This window comes from Cydia fagiglandana, chromosome 11 (genome assembly GCF_963556715.1).
Source record: "Cydia fagiglandana chromosome 11, ilCydFagi1.1, whole genome shotgun sequence".
NCBI lineage: Eukaryota > Metazoa > Arthropoda > Insecta > Lepidoptera > Tortricidae > Cydia > Cydia fagiglandana.
Window position 1 is genome coordinate 18,929,457 of NC_085942.1, and position 24,253 is coordinate 18,953,709.

The window sequence follows — 24,253 nt, forward strand, 5'->3', positions numbered from 1 at the left end:
TCTCATTACATTTTCCTTAACCCTTTGAACGCCGCGCGCGTCAGATGACGTCTTTGGCTGTCAAACGGTTAACAACCACAGGAGTTTTCGCTTGGAAAGCTATGGGCCATTGTTGTCTTTAAATAAAGAAATTTAATTGAATTTTATAACTGTTTTTTCCTGACTCTGGAATCTCTATTGGATCTATTGGTAATATTTTTTGCGTTTTATGAAGCGAAAAAGTTTGCCGTGTCTATTCGTTCGTACGTCCCCGCATTGTTAGTTTGTGAGCGAGCATTATTTGGGTGGCATTGTACAAATGTAGTGTCTAGTAGTAATGAATTCTTTGAACCACCTCATTCGCAGTTACGTTTTATTTATCGGTCTTGAAGTAGTAAATCTGAGTATGGGGCGTGTTATAGTAATCCTACAAATGCTAATTGCTTCGCTTTAAAGATTGCGCAAAGAGGGACATGATTGCCTTCCATATAGACCACCAAGACTGGGAGAAGCTCGCAGAGCAGCGGACGGAATGGCGCAAACGTGTTGTGGAGGGTCGCAAGTTTTGTGATGAGACCTGGTTCGCCGCACTCGCTGACAAGAGGCAAAGGCGACGACAAGGTGTCTCAGTACCGGTTTCCGCAAACTTCTCTTGTCAGACCTGTGGTAGACCATGTCGATCTCGCATCGGTCTATTTAGCCACCAAAAACGGTTTTACACCATAAATCGTCTGATATAGACGAAAAGGCCTATGATGATGATGATGATGACAAATGCTAGGTTGATTTCAAGTAAGGAATGCAAATCGGTTATTTTTTGTGTGGAAATAACCGCGGTTTCGGTTAAAAACCGATTATTTCCATACAAAAAATAACCGATTTGCATTCCCTAATTTCAAGGAAATTAGACCGTCAATTGTGGCATTTTATGTCTATTTTTACTTACAATGTACTGAGTGCGTAGGATTATCGGATTAGAGTTCATTTCTATGAAACACTCGGCATTAATATTTGTACATAATTGATAGTATTCTATTCTATACATATATATAAATACTACCGGAGCGGAGTTATAAGTAATATATATATACAGTCATAAACAGGACGAATAATCTTCAAAATAAGCAAATGTTTTTTGACCTCTAAGCTGTATGAGGAAAATCATAACATTTAATTTAGTAAAACTAATTACATATAATCATTGTTTTGAATTATGAAAGTGTATTACAGCAAGTATGTATCTATGGTCAAAAGTACGTTCAATCATTTTAAGATTACTTTGAAACCTCTAATTAAAACTTATTTAAACCTCGCCCGCCAGTAATGTTACTAAAAAAATTGTTACAAATTGTTATTAGTTTCATCTAGCCAATTAAAAATACAACTTAAATGGCAACTTCAGGCCACATGAATGAATCCGCGCATACCGTAACGTGTTGAGAACTGAATGAAGTAAAAACCCTGCAAACTTACAAAAAAAACCTCATCAAAATTCTAAATTTAACTCAATTTTCGAAACTACCATTAGAAAAAACCATAACCATATTTTATTCTTAATTTATTTGCCAATTAATTCGTACACAATTCACAAATGTTTTCAAGTCAGCTAAAATCTATTCCAATATAAATTGAACCCTAAATGCAAAACAAATTATCTTAACCGAGGATCAAAGTTAAATTGGCCGTGTGTGAATTATGTCCGAGAGCAACCGCCGAAACGCACATAGTTACCCAAGCTAAAAAAGGAGAATAATGATTAAATGACTCAAATAACTCATCTTTCTTAACAAACCATGTCGTGCTCGATACGGCGCGGCGTGCAAAAAACTCAAAACAACTTTTTTAATTGCAAACACCACTTCCACTCAAAATGAAACTCTATTCCTATACTTATAGAGTTGATATTCGAGGCACGTGTTACGTGAGCATGGCCGTGTAGTTTATGAATGAGCGGCCGGTGAATGGGGGCGGATGTGACGTCACGTAATGGAGGCGCCGCGGCGCGAGCGCACCCTTCGGCCGCGCGGCGCGCTCCGCACTGCGCCTGATGCTGCGTACTGTTGCAATTTTATCTTGTTTTCAGCACACTAGCTCGTAAAGGCTCTCTTGATTGTTCAAAAACTGACGAGAAAGTTGCATTTTATCCACTAAAGTGTCGAAGTCATTTGATGCAATTCCTGAGTTGTTTCCTTATTCAATTCAATTCATTTATTTAATTCAGACACACATATCCTTAAAATTGTAAGTAATTATATATTTACAAGACTTATCAAAACTATGGTTAGTAACATAGTATGCAAGTAATTTAAAAATAAAATAAAATAAAGAGTTAATTATTATAATTATATATAAAGTTAGACATCCCGTCAGTCGTCAACGGATCCAGTACAATGTAGACTGTTCCAGTGTCTCGCTAACGGAGTATCTAACTTTACAGCAAATATCTTTAGGATACCATTGTCATTGCTACTTATCCTTAAACGGAAATAGAAGATTATAAAAATAATTTGATTTGTTCTCAAAGTGGTTTCCTTATGTTGGCTAGTAGAATTCACTTTTAAATGACGATTTTGAATGATACATATTCAGTAACATTCATTTAGATTAGATTTTCTTTGCTGTTTTAAAAGTGGATTCCACGTCTGTAGTAATGTTAACAGACTATTTAAACATGTACCTGTACCTACTTATTAAGTAAAGGCCTGTGCACACCGGCTGTGTGACGTGCACGTGCGCGTGCGGCGTTTAGTATACAGATCCTTATGAGAGACGGCACACCGTGTGCGGCTCCAACATTTTAGCGCACGCACACGCGCACGCAAGTCGGTGTGGCTCGGCCTTAAATTTCAGCTGTAGCGCCAGGCGGAGCGCACCAGTCACATGACAATTGTGATTCACCGTCTGCAAGTGCATTGCCGCGTCTGTAGTACTATGTGAGCAGATATACGCACGCTGCTATTTAAACATGTACTTATTAAGTAAATCTCAGCTGTAGCGCCAAGCGGAGCGCACCAGTCACATGACAATTGTGATTCACCGTCTGCAAGTGCATTGCCGCGTCTGTAGTACTATGTGAGCAGATATACGCACGCTGCTATTTAAACATGTACTTATTAAGTAAATCTCAGCTGTAGCGCCAAGCGGAGCGCACCAGTCACATGACAATTGTGATTCACCGTCTGCAAGTGCATTGCCGCGTCTGTAGTACTATGTGAGCAGATATACGCACGCTACTATTCAAACATGTACTTATTAAGTAAATCTCAGCTGTAGCGCCAAGCGGAGCGCACCAGTCACATGACAATTGTGATTCACCGTCTGCAAGTGCATTGCCGCGTCTGTAGTACTATGTGAGCAGATATACGCACGCCACTATTCAAACATGTACTTATTAAGTAAATCTCAGCTGTAGCGCCAAGCGGAGCGCACCAGTCACATGACAATTGTGATTCACCGTCTGCAAGTGCATTGCCGCGTCTGTAGTACTATGTGAGCAGATATACGCACGCTACTATTCAAACATGTACTTATTAAGTAAATCTCAGCTGTAGCGCCAAGCGGAGCGCACCAGTCACATGACAATTGTGATTCACCGTCTGCAAGTGCATTGCCGCGTCTGTAGTACTATGTGAGCAGATATACGCACGCTACTATTCAAACATGTACTTATTAAGTAAATCTCAGCTGTAGCGCCAAGCGGAGCGCACCAGTCACATGACAATCGTGATTCATCGTCTGCAAGTGCATTGCCGCGTCTGTAGTACTATGTGAGCAGATATACGCACGCTACTATTCAAACATGTACTTATTAAGTAAATCTCAGCTATAGCGCCAAGCGGAGCGCACCAGTCACATGACAATTGTGATTCACGGTCTGCAAGTGCATTGCCGCGTCTGTAGTACTATGTGAGCAGATATACGCACGCTACTATTCAAACATGTACTTATTAAGTAAATCTCAGCTGTAGCGCCAAGCGGAGCGCACCAGTCACATGACAATCGTGATTCATCGTCTGCAAGTGCATTGCCGCGTCTGTAGTACTATGTGAGCAGATATACGCACGCTGCTATTCAAACATGTAAGTACTTATTAAGTAAATCTCAGCTGTAGCGCCAAGCGGAGCGCACCAGTCACATGACAATTGTGATTCACCGTCTGCAAGTGCATTGCCGCGTCTGTAGTACTATGTGAGCAGATATACGCACGCTGCTATTCAAACATGTACTTATTAAGTAAATCTCAGTTGTAGCGCCAAGCGGAGCGCACCAGTCACATGACAATTATGATTCACCGTCTGCAAGTGCATTGCCGCGTCTGTAGTACTATGTGAGCAGATATACGCACGCTGCTATTCAAACATGTACTTATTAACAAAATCTCAGCTGTAACGCCAAGCGGAGCGCACCAGTCACATGACAATTGTGATTCACCGTCTGCAAGTGCATTGCCGCGTGTGTAGTACTATGTGAGCAGATATACGCACGCTGCTATTCAAACATGTACTTATTAACAAAATCTCAGCTGTAGCGCCAAGCGGAGCGCACCAGTCACATGACAATTGTGATTCACCGTGTGCAAGTGCATTGCCGCGTCTGTAGTACTATGTGAGCAGATATACGCACGCTGCTATTCAAACATGTACTTATTAAGTAAATCTCAGCTGTAGCGCCAAGCGGAGCGCACCAGTCACATGACAATTGTGATTCACCGTCTGCAAGTGCATTGCCGCGTCTGTAGTACTATGTGAGCAGATATACGCACGCTACTATTCAAACATGTACTTATTAAGTAAATCTCAGCTGTAGCGCCAAGCGGAGCGCACCAGTCACATGACAATTATGATTCACCGTCTGCAAGTGCATTGCCGCGTCTGTAGTACTATGTGAGCAGATATACGCACGCTGCTATTCAAACATGTACTTATTAAGTAAATCTCAGCTGTAGCGCCAAGCGGAGCGCACCAGTCACATGACAATTGTGATTCACCGTCTGCAAGTGCATTGCCGCGTCTGTAGTACTATGTGAGCAGATATACGCACGCTACTATTCAAACATGTATTTATTAAGTAAATCTCAGCTGTAGCGCCAAGCGGAGCGCACCAGTCTCATGACAATTGTGATTCACCGTCTGCAAGTGCATTGCCGCGTCTGTAGTACTATGTGAGCACATATACGCACGCTACTATTCAAACATGTACTTATTAAGTAAATCTCAGCTGTAGCGCCAAGCGGAGCGCACCAGTCCCATGACAATCGTGATTCATCGTCTGCAAGTGCATTGCCGCTTCTGTAGTACTATGTGAGCAGATATACGCACGCTACTATTCAAACATGTACTTATTAAGTAAATCTCAGCTGTAGCGCCAAGCGGAGCGCACCAGTCACATGACAATTTGTGATTCACCGTCTGCAAGTGCATTGCCGCGTCTGTAGTACTATGTGAGCAGATATACGCACGCTGCTATTCAAATATGTACTTATTAAGAAAATCTCAGCTGTAGCGCCAAGCGGAGCGCACCAGTCACATGACAATCGTGATTCATCGTCTGCAAGTGCATTGCCGCTTCTGTAGTACTATGTGAGCACATATACGCACGCTACTATTCAAACATGTACTTATTAAGTAAATCTCAGCTGTAGCGCCAAGCGGAGCGCACCAGTCACATGACAATTTGTGATTCACCGTCTGCAAGTGCATTGCCGCGTCTGTAGTACTATGTGAGCAGATATACGCACGCTACTATTCAAACAGTGCAACGTATGTGTATGACCGTTATACCGTGGCGTTACGCGTAGTTTTATGAGGATTGTGGACGACCGTTTCTCTATACAAACGTACTCATATTTCTCCCAGGGTTTTGACATTGTTTATTGCAGAATATTTTTCCATAATTATTTATTTATTTAATTTTTTATTTTTTGCTATTTTTGATTATTATAAGAACACACAAGTACTTACGAAAAATAGGTACTCAACTCTTATATTATAACTCTTAAGAGCCAACAGGGGTGGTCATTTCTCCATACAAACGTAGTCCTCGTTTTCCTCCGTGGTTTTTGAAGCTAGAGCAATGATTTTTTTAACACAGATTAATATTGTCAATATCTGTGTCGGACCGTTTTGCTTTTTTTTATATTTTTGTTTTTTAAGGCGCTAGAGCCCTTCAAAAATGGCCTAATTGACTATGCCGCAATGAGAGGCGTGGTATTCAAAACTGATATCAATTAGCCAAAAAAGCAAAACGGTCCGACACAGATAATTTCATAATCATTTAGATTTCCAAATTTGGTTACGATTGGTTAAGTTTTGGAGGAGGAAAAAGAGGACTACGAAACCTCGATTTTTGTCATTTTTACGCAGGATTTTTCGCCTCAGCTGCAGTTGTCCCTACCGCACTAATTTTAGGGGCGGAGTCAAGTTTCTAAATACGTACACAGCCAGAAAAGTGATGGGCAATAGTCGACATTTAATGTCGATAATCTAGTGATGTAAGAAGTTATCGATAAACCGTCTTGTGTGAAAATATCTAGATCCTCCTAAGACACAAGGGGTTTTGCGTTGAGAGGGAACACATTTTTGTAGTTACATAGGTACAATCTATTTTGAACTTTTTGATTCTAATATTTCAAATTAGAAATCAAAATCAAAAATATTTTATTGCATGGTTATGGGTATGGGTTTACAAAATTTTTAGGTACAGTCACGCTCCGTAATTGTCGAGCAATTTAAGGTCCTAGCTAGGAAATGCAATCTCGCACCAAGATTGGCGATTCGAGATCTCGCACGAAAAATCCGAATCGAGATTGGGTGTTTCGAGATCTCGACAGTCAGATTTTCGGGATCGAGATTAATATCTCGACGAGATCGAATTTGACAAAGTAACTAAAAATGTGTTATTTTAATCAATAATCTCTAAGAATTCCATAGATATAGACATCGTAAAATCGGGCGTATCGAGATATTCCTAGGAATATAATGAAACGCCGACATTTCATGATCTGTCTAGCGAACACCAGCCATTTTGCGCAAACCTCAAGGTGTGATATTCTGATATTCCTATAGTCTATAGGCAAATTAAACAAAAGTCGTCTCCTTCACGATTTTCGTCGACATCTCTTCTAAATACCTAAAACTGGTATGGACGTGTTCCTCGTGGTCTCCAGAATATGAATAAACCGGTTTTTATTTTATGGAAGGGGGGGGGATGTGTCGAAAAAAAGGAAGGAAAAAGTGGGCGGCCGACCAGCATTGATATTTGTTCACGTCTTTAGTCCTATGGTACCGATAGGGATTGCAAACCGGATTGATTTTCAATCCGGCCGGATCCGGCCGGACCGGATCCGGTTAGGTATAAGGATATTAAAATTAATTAAATGACATATTTTTCAAGTTATATGCGTTATATGAGAAATAAAGGGTATTTTTACAAATTTATTCACAAAACAACAATTTGAAGTTAATAAGAAATCACTTTAAAACAATAATATAAAACTATGTATTAAAAAGTGTCACATAGTCAATCTCAAAACAAAAATAAATAGGTATTTGAAATCTAAGTCATTAATTTTATTATATTCAATCATGCACATTCTGTTTACGTTTACAGTAAAATTATAAATTTGATTAGATTCCAAAGGGTGTGTAATGGTTAATATAATTATAAAAAAACTATCATACATTTGTTATAACGCCACTTGATATATTATTGTATGTTATAATGTAATTTTTATTATACGTTTCCTTTATTATATTGTGAGTTCAACTATACTGTCATTGATATAATGCCAATGTAATATAATTTTCAAAGAGTATATAGACATATTTTATAATTACATTTGTTATATTATATTTTTGTATAACGTAATACCTCATACAATTTTATCAAGTATAAATACATACATTGTATAAGATTTCTTGACATACTTATTTTACTGATAACAGTGATAACGTAGTTTTACATACTTTTTAGTCAGACCTACTGCTTTTGCTAGCTATTTTATTTTAGGGAGGTCGCAGTTCTAACCTAACAGAACCAATTTTTTCACGGTTTTCGTTCTGCGGGGGCCGCAGTTCAAACTTAACCTAAACCATTTATTTTGCTAGAGTATTTTATTCTACGGAGGGTCAAAGTTCCTAACCTAACCTAACCTAACCTAACCCCCCTTTTGTTAGGTAGTTATTCGTTTGTGCGGAGTCGCAGTTCCAACCTAACCTAACCCATTTATGTCATGCAACTATTATGCCATATAAATAATTATGTGATGTCACTTGTTATAACAAATAATATGCTTTAGAGTATGTAATAATTATGGCGATGCATATTAGACGAAGTGTAAATATACCTTATGACCATTATACCAATAATAACATTATGTATATCGTTAATTAGGTATTACGGTAGTATGCCATTTAGTACGTTATTCAAAATAACGATATATCAAACTATAATATATGAAAAGTAATTATAACAAATGTAATGCACCCGATTCCAAAGCCTGTTAACGGGATAATTATGGGATGGGAAATGGAACTCCTTGAAAGGACTAGTTTTCGTAACTGTTCTTTGATGGAGTTATTTGAACCCTGATCCATTCTAGTAACAAGCTATTTTACTTCTAACCAAAATTGTATGAAATGCGCTCCAATAAGTATTATCTTGCTTTCATTTTTTATCCGTGAAAATAGTTTTATAGCCTAAATCACAAATAAATAAATAAATCATGAATAAATATTTAGGGACAATTTTATACAGATTGACCTACTCGTAGCCCCAAACCACGTAAAGCTTGTAATATAGGTACTAGCTAGCTTCAGGTAGTACTACTAGGCGACGATTTATATACGTATAGAATATTGATAAATACATCCTTATAAGTATACATAGGAAACACCCATAACTCAGGAACAAATATCTGTGTTCATCACACAAATAAATGCCCTTACCGGAGACCTATCCTCAAACCCAGGACCATCGGCTTCATAGGCAGGGTCACTGAATGGTCACTACTAGGCCAGACCGGTCGTTCCAAATGCTTTCCATGACTTCTCCATCCTTTAATTTTTACTTCTAATTATTTAAGTAACCGTCGTATCGTGCCGATTCGTGCCACCGACATGAAAGAAGAGGAAATCCTCTTCTGTTCTCAATTATCGTCATATTACATATCTTCTTATTTTACACTAACTTTAGATTTTTTCATTCGTTCTTTATTCTGTTTAACTTCTTTCTTCTATCCGTCCCCTTTATCTCACCTAAAACGCGCAGTGGGTGCTGCGTACGGTCTTTTTTTCTATTTTCCCGGATCCGGTCCGGATCCGGTGATGTTAACCGGATCCGGTAGCTTCTAAAAAGCGCCGGATCCGGCCGGATTACCGGATCCGCCGGACCGGATTGCAATCCCTAGGTACCGATCGGTTCGTGTGAGATGTCGTTTGAAAGAGTATTAAACGTGCAATTATTGTTTTATAATAACCGTAGTCATGACTGTAGTCATTTACAAAATATTTAAAATATATGATTTTGTACCGTGCATGGATGGCATAAGTACTGACAAAACATGCGTCTAACTCAATAAATTATAACTTTATCGCAATTAATGTTATTATAAAATATACGAAAAATTTCATTAGCTTTCCAAAAACATAAGTTTTATTGATGTATGATATTATACATATAGCAAAGTAATGATGAATTTTGTTCCGTCACGTAAATGGCGGGCGACCGACCTCAACTGATCATTATTTCTCGGGTTCTATTTTACTGATCAATTGGTGATGCATACCATTAGAAAGAATATTAAACATACTATAATTGGTTTCTAATAACCGTAGTCATAACTGTAGTCATTTACAAAATCATTGAAAATATGTATATGATTTCTCGATCAATTATTTTACAATGCGCCCGCTATGAAGCTAGGAATATCAAAGAATGCATTGCTCTGATGGATCTGCCGTCTCTTCCATAAGGAAGATCGTGATATGCCTGGGTTAATATTAGATCAGGAAATGGTGGCGTTTCATGATACGCCAAGGATTACAATTTTTCGATATGCCGCCGACATACTACTTATTTAAGGTACCTCATGTTATATTTTGAAAATAACAACAACAAATTAAATATTTAACATAAAATCAATTTTAATTTTTACTTTAGTTCTATGAAATGCTATCGATGTTAAACCACTATTTACCTTTACTTAGAAACTGCGTAACAATAATAGAGCTAAAGCCGAACACATAATAGCACTGCCTGAACAACATGAATCTAAGGTCATATATTACTTAAAACAAAGTATTTCACTTTCAGTCTTGTTCGAGATCTCGAATATATTAATCGAGATCTCGACCGAGATTGCATATATCGAGATTTCCTGTCAACTAGGTTACATTTCGAAAATACGTGCGAGATCTAGCGAGATCTCGAAATTGCGAGATCTAGATAGCATTCCCTAGTCCTAGCTGAATTGGTTGTTTCATACACTTACTCTTACTCTATAGAATGTCCAATCCTGCCTTACAAAGACGTTAATATTTATATTTGTCATGTCTATACTTCGTTTCTGAGCATTATTGAAAAAAATATACTTACTTGATACTAGTATTAACCACTAAGTACATAAATAGGGTAATTCGCCAGTAACAGGCCACTATTAGTAACTGGCCACGCCAAACCAAAAATGAATTCTATTCACCTATAAATAGAATTCATTTTAGTATAAGGTAGCCAGTTATTGAAACCTTATATCTACTAAAATGAATTCTGTATAGAGGTTAATAGAATTCATTTTTAGTTTAGGGCGGCCAGTTACTGGCGAATTACCCTATTCGATATCGAGTTCCGTAAACGTAAGCCGGGTAAGTAAAAAAGTTCAATCGCAATAGGGTAATTCGTCAGTGGCCACCCCAAGCCAAAAATTAATTATATTCACCTATAAATAGAATTAATTTTAGTATAAAGTGGCCAGTTATTGAAGTTATTGAAACCTTATACTAAAATGAATTCTGTTTATAGGTGAATAGGATTCATTTTTAGTTTAGGGCGGCCAGTTATTAAAAGTGGCCAGTTACTGGCGAATTACCCTACTTAGTAGTAGCAGTAACAAAAAGTGGCAATGCAAATTGCAATCAGTGAGGTGCGCGCCAGCGCGAGTACGGGCGCACCGCACGCGTCTGTGTGCGTGCATTACACATACAAATACAGTCTCTCACGCCGCGGTTTTAGGCCCCGTCAGAGCGACGGGTATATTCAGCTTGACATCTCAAAATTGACTTTTAGCTCAGCTCCCGTTTCGTCTTAAGAGTTTTTATTTGAAGAACTTAAATTTTTGAAGCGTGACTCATCGGAGGAAGTTAATAAAATTCCGTGAACATACCTAGCTAAAATCTTAACCAATCATTTTATAATTTTCCTTAACCGATAACAATGTAGTGTAGCTGTAGTTGACAAGCTGATAATAATCGTTTGTTCCTTTCCTTCATACCAATACGTCGGAAAGGGACAAACGATTATTATCGGCTTGTCAACTTTAGCAAACGTTTATGAATAAGGGGGTAAGTAGTTATATTTATACATCTATTTTTTTCATGACAATATTACCAATTTGTACCAGCCTTCGCCGAACATCGGTGCGGTCGTAAAATTCGTAAACCCCTTTATGTCCCCACTCCCCAGGGCCACGAACGGCAAGATGGCGGCCGAGGTCATGACCCTGACCTTGTACGTGTCATCTTGTGTCCCATAAACATAGGTTACTTGCCCGAATTCGCAGTGAAGCGGTTACGAGGCATGCTTAACATACGTTATTGTTTAATAATGGGTGAAATTCACTGCGAGATACAATTTTACAGAAATTTCTAGATCTAAATAAGTATATGTTTAAATACGTAAGTATTTTAAATCAAAACATAGGTATTTCTTCCATTTTTGGCAGTTTACTGTGAAAAATGTTTATTTCTGTAACACAATACAGATACTGTAGTTACTTAATTCTAGATATCAGCATAGGAATTTGCATTATTCTACTATAAAATATATTCACCCCCAATAAACCTAATGTCTATGATTGCCGATTGACCTTCTGTATTGAAGTAGGTTAAGAAGCACTTCTCTTTCATTAATTATCTCTACGAAGATGTCTAGCTCAGATAATTTGAGAAATATGCAGAGCACCTACTTTGAAAGTCTGTTGGGAGTCGACTCAGTCGACCTAATTTCTTAATAATAGTTTCTCCTTAGTGTGGCTACCAAGTGGATGCCAGAAGGAGAGCGCGGACGCGGCAGGCCCAGACGGAGATGGCGGGATGACCTAGACACCTTTCTCAGTAACTGGCCAGAGCAGGCGCTGTGTCTGGAGTCGTGGAAGACAAGGGGAGAGGCCTTTGCCCAGCAGTGGGACACCTTAATAGGCTAGCAAAAAAAAAAAGTTTCTCCTTATTGTATACTAGTTTTAACTAACTTAAGATAGGAGTGTGCTCAGGAGGAACCCATGTTTTTTTATGTGAGAGTGGTAGGTGCCACAAACAGAGAGAGATGGAGGAGTATCGCAACAGCCACAATAAACATAGAAAAGGACAACCCATAACCACGACCACTCTGGCAAGAGTGTACGACTAAGGAGGAGGAGGTAGGTATATCCATCTGTACAATTTCTTTATCCGCATGTATCGTCCATCGTCTATATATTTTGCTTAACGAGAGAGTAACGTGAGACGCAATGACATTGGACAAAAAATTGGACAGGTGGAATACTAACCTTTTTAGTAATTCAGAAAATTTGGTAATACAATCTACTAGAAGCACTTTATATTGTAGCAACAGGCAACAGTAAGCAAGATGTGCTGATAATCGTTGCAGTAAAGCAGCGGTCGGCAACCTTTTAGCAGCCAATGGCCACATAGTAGTTAACGAAGTTGACGCGGGCCGCACTTTGGTAATATTTGTGACTTTAGCAGACATTGTCGTTTGTCAATATACCATACAAAATAGCCAGGGATCGAGACTCGCGGGCCGCAAGCGAGAGGTTCGCGGGCCGCATGTGGCCCGCGGGCCGCTTGTTGCCGACCGCTGCAGTAAAGTGTTGCTAAAGCGTGAAGTGCTTCTAGTTTATTAGACATTAGCTATATTCAAACTTACCCCGCCTTCGAAGTTATCCCAATGAATGATAGGTAGCTATGTAACTTATGTATCGCTTTAAAAAATATGATTTTCAGTAGTGCAGTGCAACCTTCTACTTTGCGTTTTTTTTCTCAATAAAATCATTAACCTCGCAAATCCTATCATTTAACATACAATTACGATGACAACGTGTGTCAACGGCAATAATTGCAGTTTTTTCATCACAATATCGTGTAGGTACCTTATGTCAGTGTGGTAAGGTTGAGATTGGCTTGTGTGTGGTGGGTGCGCGGGAGTGGATTCAGTCCACGGCCGCGAAGTCGCATAAACTGAAAGTTAATGCTGATTGTTGCGGACACGCAATACTGTGTGATTACGGACGGTCAGCAAAATATCTCCATTTTAATGTCTATTGAAACCCCTCACATTAAATTTAGGTCTAACGTGACCTCTGTTGCTTAAAATGAGGTACAAGATTATTTTTTTTTGCCTATATTGTGTCTCACTGATGGTCAAAGGCCTCCCCTGTCTTTCGCTACTCGTCACAGCTTTGGTCTGCCTCTGCCTCGGGTGATCTGCGGTGCCCATTCGGTCGCTATTTTGGCCCATCTGTCCGGGTGCATCCGACAGATATGTCCCGCCCAATCCCACTTGAGCTGTAATAATAATTTCTGTTTTTTTTCTTAGATAATTTAGTATGAATATCCTTCATTTTGAGTTAGAAAGTAGTTTCATGTATGTAATCAAGCGAACCCAGACTTCCATGAGCCTTGGTAAAAATGCCGCCGGGACAACGCGAGGAAGATAAGAAAAAGTTGTGTGATGTGATTATTATGGCTCCTCGACACGATGGGCCAACGCCGGCCACTCCAAGGAACGCAGCCATGCGGTAGAATGAGATAGCAATATCACTTGCTCCCTCTAACGCATAAATGCGTCCATTGGAGTGGCCGGCGTTGGCCTATCGTGTAGAGGAGCCATTAAACTAATGCAATAGTTTCAAGATATGTTTGAAATGCTCCTAACCGTCTCGTCTTGAGACTTGGGACCGCTTCAAAAGTTTCCAATATTATTTTTAAATAAATCTAACGAAACATACCTACAAATACATTTGCAAACAATGTTTCCTTACAAGTAAAAGTAAAAAAAAGTGTGTTAATGTAAGTCAAGGTTTTAATTAAATAATCAAAATCTTACGCTGAAGAAAAATAAGAAACGGACTTCCGTTTCTTAACGTTTCTAAACGGACTTCGGTTAAGTAGAAAGGTAACGAATATTATGTAATAAAATGCTTTTTATTTTATTTTTTCTGCTATCGGTCCATCGTTATCGTACACTACGGGCATTGGGCGTGGGAACGATGCACCACTGTAGTACCTTATTCTATATAAAAATATATGTACCTACTTAATATTTTTACGTTGAAAAATACTTTTGAGGAGTTACATAGTTAAATACTTACAGTGTGATTTACAAATCTTATTACCTTAAGGTCTTCTTATCCCGTGCTTATTTTTTTCATAAAACTTGGTTCAATTCACATCTAAGACATACTCGTATTTGAGCGAAAAGTATACCTATAATAAGCCAGGCGTCTTACAAGATTTGTGCTAGCGTTTCTAGAAATAATGATGTGGTCATATTTATAAGATGTCCTTCATAATGGACAAAATCCATTAAGGGGCTCATAAACGAAATCACATTGAATCGAAAAAATCTGATCAGCTATTAAGAGTTCCCAGAAAAAGAATGAGATTTTTGCCACAGCTTCATTTTTTATACAAAAGGTTTTATCGCTGACTGTCACCTTTCTTCCAACATCATCTACTGCTCATCGAGACAATTCTCTCTCTAGAAGAGTGATAGAGAGAGGTTACCGTATCGTATCCGTATCGTTACGGAGCGAACGATTGGCATCTTGGCTAGGCACCCAGCTGCAACTGCAACGGCCTGTGACAGCCTAACAGCGGAGGCTTCGTAATAATTCCATCTGGCACTCTTAGGACACGTAATCCGAAAAAGCTGTAGGTTTTTTTTTAAACATTGACTCATAGGTTATGAATACAATCATATTCTGAATCATTTATTCCAAATTTTGGATACATACGCTGACTAATCAAAGGTCAGAAATACTGAATGAGTCATAATGCTGAGAATAAAATGTTCCAAGGGATTGAGTCACGCACAGGGATGGAGGGGGTGGGTTTTCCCATTGCGAAGGTGAATTAAAATTAGGCATACCTGTCTTGCCTATAGGCAAATGTAGGAACCACAGGAATTAAATAATATAACAATATGTGGGAGCAGAGCTTTGCTCGAAAAACATATAAAAACTAATAAATGCGCGTTTTCTGTGTTACGTCTTTCCTGTAGACATCCACAAGAGTTAAGGGCTATAAAGGTTAATTTTCTTATTTAACCCTCATCCACGTGAAGGTCCTCCTTTTATTTAGAGAACTACGAGTATGATAAAATCATTACTTACATGTCCAAAAGCTGTTAACAGGAGAAAAAATTTACAGTTCGCGCGAACACACTAGTTTTCTCTCCTGTGGGCAATAGTTCACAGCTTGTGGGCATGTAAGTAATGATTTTATCATAGTTCTCTAAATAAAAGGAGGACCTTTTCACGTGGATAAGGGTTAAATAAGAAAATTAACCGTTATTACCCTTGACTCTTGTGTATGTCTACAGGAAAGACATAACACAGTTTTCTGTTTGGCCCTGAAAGAAAAATCTAAACATAGTAGTAGGTTAGTTTATCTATAGCTGGTTGAAAAGGTAGTTATGAATCACTGTATATTATCAAGCCAGGAAATTATTGGCATGAAGGGCAATGTTGAGGAAGGTTATATTATATAACTACCTATTTAAAAAAAACTGAAATATCGCTAACAAACTAATCAGTTAATTTGAGGGCGTTGACATTTGACAAAACGATAATAATATCATTATCATTCACGGAAATTGTATAATTAGTTAATCATTAAATTATTGACTATAATGATTGACGTAAATTGATAATGTCAACCAAAAATGTACCTCAAAAGGGCGATATCGCTCATTGACACACCTACCCGTACATAATTAACTATTAAATATGCTAATTTATTTAACATTAACCGGTTTTTAATATGCGCAAAAACTTGACAGACGACAAACGCTTAATGATTCCAAATTAAATAAAATCCATATATACATTAGGGAACTAATCAGTTAAACATACATATTTACAAAAGTACTTTAAAATTCTACAAATCCATTTCAAACTTTATCACGAAGCTCTAAGGTTTAAATTTCAATATTTATAATTTTATATTTCACGCTTAATTCCACAAATTTTAAAGAAGAAGACACTTTACAAACAATTTTAAACCAAATTACCTGAGTCATAAGTTTTATATTACAACTACAGGATACCGTCATTCTATAATCAATCTTGTGGTTATATTTTAAGGTTGAATTTGCATCGTATACTTAGTCATAACAAGACAATTCATTGAGTCCCTGTCAAGGACGGCTCATTCATGAACGGGTAACGTTCGTATAACGCCGCTGCATTCTCATCGCTTACACAGTCACGGTTTTTTGCTAACCAGTATATGCAGCATCTCAAGTTCCCTATAAAATGTATGAGAGTTCTTATGATGGTTTTCTGAGCTATCATACTCGCGCGTGCTTGGTAAGCGTTTGGAATAGCAGCCGTATCACTCGGCAAGACATGTGTGGTGTGAAAATGTGATACCCATTAATTACTTTTTTGTTTAAGTATACTCATCTTCTGGGCATATGAGTGAATTCAAAAAAGTGTGTTTTTTCAAACATCTTGAAAAATTAAAGACCCACGGAGGCTTTATTGGGAAGATTAAAAACAGGGTGACAATTGTGACATAGATATATTTTTGTAAGTCGCTAGTAAAATTAGAACTTAAAATGTTAAACGTTATTTCTTTAAAGGGGACACTCCATACTTACATTACATGTAAGTAGGTAATTAAAGTGAAGATAAAATCAGTAAATATCAACCTGTGACAATCTGCCGCATTCGAACTGCAAGATATTGACAAGAGACGACACGTACTAGATCAATTCTATATACTTACGTTATATTTTAGATATCAACTAGTTCTCTTTTGCAGCGCAATTCGGGCAACTAATGTCACTTTTACGTTAGATAGAGTAAGATATCTATTAGATGTGAATTGGATCTCTAAGTCATATCCTGTGGAAATCGTTCAAGAGTCGTGCAGAACCAGAATCGCGCAAATGTCAAATTTGACAGGTTAGATCTTAAACATATCGTTATCGTATCTTGGTGTCTAAGTAATAGATGTTAGATGTCTATTTCAAAATCAGAATCGGGCCCTTAGTCTTTTTAAATGTACATTAAGGTACCTATTAGTGAGTTTTTTTATAAAACTTCTGTTCTTACTAAAAGTAAGTAGGTATACCTACATAGTTTTTGCTGGTATGGCTTTTTATATCGTACACTGAGAGAAAAGTACAACAAAAATACACTTAGAATTACAAAAATAAACTTAATCCGCGGGGACAAGGAGAGTTAACTAATAGGAACAAATTGACTTTTGCAATTCCTATTAGTTCTTGCAATTTCTATTATCTGTTTGTTGAAATTATATTTGGGATTACTGAGCTGTTTGGAGAAATGAATAAACTTTACAGAAATAGTGAAACGTCCATAATTATTACTAAAAATTCATTTTTTCCCCCAGTACAGAACTGTTTTTTAATTCCTGGTGATGATTTTTCTCTCAGTGTACGAAGAGAACGGAAGTACGGAACCCTTTATGTGTGGAACATGCCCTTGGTCGTTTTTTATTCATTTATTGAGTAACGTCAATGTACTGCTCACAATGAATATTCTATACTCGTAGCCCAAGTATCTAAAGTAGGTAAGTACAGCCGCCATCAGATATATCGGAGCGGCCAAGGTGTTCACATATCTGAACACGCACTCTAACGCCCTGACAATAGAGGCGTGTTCAGATATTTGTGAGCACCTTGGCCGCTCCGATATAACTGATGGCGACTGTACTATAGGTAGCTAAGGGCCGACTTGAACGGAAGTGTATATCATAAATGCGTCAGCCTCGCGGGGTCAGCCACCACGGCCAAGGACATGCGAACACTCATATTTGCGTTTAAACACGTTGTGTAATCGCTAATCTTTTTTACGCGTCGGTGGCAAACATGCATACGGCCCGCTTGATGGTAAGCAGGCGCCGTAGTCTATGCGGCTATTCAAAAATACGTCATTTCAAATTTGGGGGTGGGGGGGCTGGACATCGGATGATGGTAGCATGACGTAGGAGGAAACAGGGTCATTCGAAGCATGATTTTTGGATGATTTTAGGGGGAAGGGTGGGGGGGGGGGGTGTAAAATCGATGACGTAATTTATACACAGGCACAGCCCCACAGGACAGCCCCTATGGACGCCTGCAACTCCAGAGGTGTTACATGCTCGTTGCCTTTAAAAACCTGTACACTCCTTTAATTTTACTTTCTATTTGAGTTCTGGCAAAATTTGGAGTTACGAAACAGACAAACGCAAAACAAACACACACAAACAAAACACAAACACTCAAACTCAAACAGAGAGTCCACCTTCACGGAAAATGGAGTGATTTCCATTTGAAGCGAATTTTCGATTTTCGCGCAAGCCCCTCAGATCTTCAAAGACGAAACTGTTAGTCTTGGTCAATTTCCGGGAAAGAATATACTGCGATCATATTTATTTATAGCCCTCCCTAAACGTAAACTCCCTGCAGTTATTATAAGTACGTAAGTACTTTTTTAATGAGACATTATCAGAATAAACAATTAAAACATCAGTTATCTACAAGCGCGCCTTGTAATTTGCATCTCCTTATTGACAACCAATAACTATGTTCAGCCTAAAAACTACCCTATTACATTAACCGTAAGACAGTCCTTTGATATGAAAAGGACGAGATGATACAACGCGCGCTCGTGCTCTAGCTAACTGATACACAATTTCGCCGCACTGTCCAAGCGGCGCCGTGGCTTAGTTGGTTAAAGCGCCTGTCTAGTAAACAGGAGATCACGAGTTCGAATCTCGTCGGGGCCTATGGTGGATTTCGTTTTGCTTTTTTTTATTTTTTTCTTTAATTCACGATTTTATTTTTATATGTATTTGGTGTAGAAAAATATGAATAGAAAACTTTATTACCCTTTTATTTGATTTATTGTATTAATGCATTACTCAAAAAAGTATTGTGGTTTACATACATGTTTTGTTTGAAAACTAATATATGTAAGTACTTAGTATAAAATTGTGGGTTTTCCGCCAAATTCCTGGATATTCTCTCTATAAATGAATAATGGTAGGTATATGGTAAAATAAACGATAATAATCGAATAACTGGATGAAGCTTGCAAAACAATCTTTCGCGGTTTAATGTAATATAATTAAGATCCTAAATTTAGATAAGTAAGTTCACGCGGTTGAGGAAATCCGCGTAAAGTGGCCGTTCGGGGCAACATGTAAATGTCAGGGCCCCGCCACAAAGGATCATCCTCCGGCTAGAAAGCTTCAGTACAATGGCTACCGTTCACTTGTAAACCTATTATTATTGTACCTATACTGATTTAGTTGTACTTCATCGTAAGCTTTTTGCATAATGATTCATTCATGTCAGATGAATCAAAGATTCTGAATTAAGTATCATAAATGAAGGTTAATATTAACGTAATTAAATTAACGTTAATTAATCATTAGGGTTGTAATTATTTATACCAATTCCGTTAACACGTTACCATTACCACTCCGCTGCACCAAAAATGCTGGAAAATGTACAGTCAGCCAAGAAAGTGGTCTACCAGTTCTACCACTTTTAGACTCTATCAATCAGATGATAGAGTCGAAAAGTGGTAGACCAAGCTTTCTTGGCTGACCGTACGATGTCTGGGTGTTACAAGTATAAAGAGGTAGGTACATTAAACTAAAAACATATATGTACATTAACTTACACACTTACTAAATGTAGTTACGCGCACAGTGTAGTGTAGACCTGATTAAATATTTATTTGTCTACTTATTTCGTAACATGATTGCATTTAACGTTCGAAACTCCTGAATCGATTTTAATGCCTAGTTTGTGTGACAGCTACATAATGAAAGGCATTAAAGTACGAGTGTGGGTTTATAAAACGAACCGAAAGCGAGTCCCACTAAACACTCCCTTGCGTTGCGAAATGCTGGAACAACATACCGCCGCCCATAAGAAACTCTCACTCTATTTTGTCTTTTAAAGTAAAATACAAAAAGTATATTTTGAATTTGCAGAAATCTGCTCTAAGAGTAGATCACGCCTAAGTGCCAATCTCTGATCTTTCAATTTTGTCTGTCATAATCATAAGTTTAGTTCAGTGAATGATTTAATGCAATAGTTTATACAAATAGTTTTATAAATTCTAAGTCTTACAAATATGTTATTAAATAAGCCGTACATTATATATACTTAATAGGTCAAATTGAAGTAATATTTATTTGTGATTTTAGTTCTGATCTCGATTTAGTTTAACCAATGTTAGTTAAGTTTACGTGCTGACGCGATCGCTTGGACAGGTCTCCACGGAAGACCACCGTCAAGATACCTGAAAGGTAACTTGTCATTAAGCTGAGGGGAGACCTATTCAGTGACGTTTATGTTTTATACTTATAAAAGTTTTGTATTAGTTTTAAGCAATACTGTAAGCGTCCTGAATAAATTTATTTTCTTCTTCTTCTTCTTCTTCTTCTTACCAGGTTATCACCATCAAAAATTGGAACTGGCGTGCTATCAATAGTACAATCTTGGACTGTATTTATATTATACAAAAGGAAAGAGTAGTATACTTGAACTAACCAGTATACTTGGGACTTTGAAATCCTTACTATACGTATCTGAAGCCTATCGTTATCCACTGGCCTTAGGGCCACCCCACATCTAGCGTCTTTCGAGCGTCGGCGTCTGGTCAGCGCTATGGAAAATGACGTCGCTGCGCAGTTGCGTCGACGTTGCGTCGACGTTGCGTCGAGTAGCGGCCATAGAGTTGTAGACGCCGACGCTCGAAAGACGCTAGATGTGGGGTGACCCTAAGGCCTAAATTTTTGGCAACCGTAATGTGTTGTGATCTAAAAAAGCGGTAATAACTATTTTTCAAAAACTCTTCTCGTTCTCTGAACCTATACCACCATAAAAAACAGTAGATTTTTTTAATGTTTTTTTTTTATACCAATTTCTTTTAATAGATGATATAAATACTATTCAAATCTTATACCGTCAAACGAGCAATTCTTGTATTTATATGTAGAATAGAATAGAATAGAAATATTTTATGTACTTATATTTAATTTCGGTGATCTCGGAAACTGCTGTAACGATTTCGATGAAATATGCTATATGGGGGTTTTCGGGGGCGAACAATCGATCTAGCTAGGTCGTATCTCTGAGAAAACGAGCATTTTTGAGTTATTATATGTTTTCAGAGCAAAGCTTGGTCTCCCAGATATTTATGAGTAGTTGAAGATAACATAATATACAGTCTGTGTCTGACCATCGGGCTTTAAATCCAGGGCTTGATTTTACTCGCTAATCTGAGCTACTTTTACTATGGGACCAACCCTAAAATCGGGGAATTTTTTTTGACTTTTCCATAGAAAACGTCGATAACTGATCAGCCAAAATGTATGAAACGGTGAAAAATATTTACGGGATTTCAGGGTTGGTGCCATAATAAAAGTAGCTCAGTTTAGCGAGTAGAATCGAGCCCTGGATTTAAAGCCCCATGGTCAGACACACCCTGTATAATATTAGTGCGCATGAGTCGAAAGCTCTGTCAGTGAGGTGAACACCAACCCTTAATTAACACTTATCAAAATCTTCGCCGCGCGTCGCTCGACCATGAAACAACGTTATTAATGTTTTATTAATTAAATTAATAAACGAAAGCGAGCGCTAATTGGCTACGCTTTTAAAAGAAGTTGTTTTACATTTTTTTTTAGTTTTATCTTGTATGAGTTGTAATAAGAATTAAAAGTTTTAATGTTGCATGTGTCGTTGTGCCTTACGGCAAAAAGTTAAAGGTTTTGGGCCCGATTCGGATTTTGAAATAGACATCTATTAGATATCTTTTCGACATCACCAAGATACGATAACAATATGTTTATCTAGCCTGTCAAATTTGACATTTGCGCGATCCTGGAGATTACTCTTGAACGATTTCCACAGGATATGACTTTGAGGTCCAATTCACATCTAATAGATATCTTACTCTATCTAATGCAAAAGTGACATTGGCTGTGTGTGTGGAGTTGATATCTAAACTATAACGTATCTAGAATGGATCTAGTACGTGTCGTCTCTTGTGAATATCTTGAAGCTCGAATACGGCAGTTTGGTGTTTGGTTGGAACGAAATGATTGTCTAAATTGTCTTTAACACATTCACCGCTGAGCTACGGTCGTAGCCGATAACATATGTTATCGATAAACATACCGGTAAACCCATGGGCTTTTAACATACCGGTATAGCGTGACGGACTTACGTGTTTGCGAAGTATCATTTTGTATGAAATTTTAAGTTTTCAAAACGTCCCGCTTGGCGCGCTGTTCAAAATCACATACAAAAATAGACAAATCTCATGCTAGGTATCGAATGAAATTTATACTATTAGGGGTTCTGATGACTGAAATACCATATTTCTAATTGTTATTAATTACGCAGATAAAAAGTCAAACGAAATATTTATGTAGCTACCTATAGATTGTGAAATATGTTCTTGTAATCGTGGCTTTTTAAATATCTTCATGTTAATTAGACACACAATACATGATAATATGATGATTAATTATCCTTTAAAAACTACCATAAATCTTCACGTTAGACAATAATCCACTATAATTTACGATAATTTGGTAAGTATACGTTTCCCCACTTACAAACATGTACAGCGGCATTCGACGTTATCTTTTGACAACTAGTGACATAACGAACGTTCGGATAGATGGCTATGTTATCATTAAAGTTGACCGGTTGGCGTTAAAGAAAACACGTAGCGTATTCTACAAGAAGTTTGTTCGATGGTGACATAAATAAGTACAAATTATTGCCAACTAATATTGTTTAATTTTCGATTATATGTGACGTCCCACGGGTAAAGGTACCTTATGGCGTGGCGGTTGGCGCTTACGCTATTATTAACGCCGCTCCAATATTATTGCGGCGCTATGCGACGTAAGCGCTGGCCGCCATAAGGTACCTTTTGCAGTGAAACGTCACATATAAGCGCAAAGTTAACAAAATTTATAGAATGACTGCAAATAATAGTTTATTATAAAACTTATTATTGCCAAGCAGATACATCTACATCGTACATTTTTTATATTAAAGGAAAATCTGAAAAAATCTACGCAATTTATAGTGTTTTAAGAATTTCATACAAATCACACGCATTTCAAACCTTTCTTCGGTCCTTGTCAAAAAATATGTCAGCTGCCTAATTGCCGCGACCCATACAAATTTATGAAAAGAGTCGTGGCAATTAGCGGCAACCGCAGACATAATCTCAGAGAATGGTCCTCTAAAAGGGCTACAGAAGATCTATAATGTAGAATGTTTGGAATAATATTAATTACAAAACCATGTCCAAATTGACCAAAGGAGATTTACATTTTCAAGTCAAATACACTTAAAAGCTCGAAAAACAGTTAAATGTACTTATAACTTTTAGGGTTCATACTTCGATGTCAATAAGGTATTTACATTTTTCGCCTTATAACAAAGGAGTAAGGTGCAAAAGTGTAAACATATCTTTGACGTCGACTGTACATTTCAACGTGAATCCAAAAATCGCCTAATTTGGGGCTTTTTCTCACGTCAATTATTTACAAAAACTCATAAACTGCCGTGTTGTGTATTATCAAGCATAATTCCTATACCTGAGAACCAAAAAAACATACATCTCATACATTCTATTGGCACATACGCCTTTTTTCCTTTAGTGACAACAAATTTTGGAAACACATTAACTAAACCACTATAACTTGAGCTTCGAGATTGTTTGCTTGAATCGAAATTTGTATGGGGAGAGTAGGGAGAAGCGGGTCTAATGGGGATGGGCGGGGGTAGG

General features: G+C 37.8%; 1 protein-coding gene and 1 non-coding gene across 2 annotated transcripts in view; both read left to right on the plus strand.

Annotated features, from left to right (window-relative positions):
* LOC134669136 (tRNA dimethylallyltransferase) overlaps positions 1-24,253 on the plus strand; it is a 310,456-nt gene that overhangs the window by 141,119 nt on the left and 145,084 nt on the right. The window lies entirely within an intron of this gene.
* Positions 19,135-19,208, plus strand: Trnat-agu (transfer RNA threonine (anticodon AGU)). The gene has a single exon. It is a non-coding gene; the product is annotated as a tRNA-Thr (tRNA).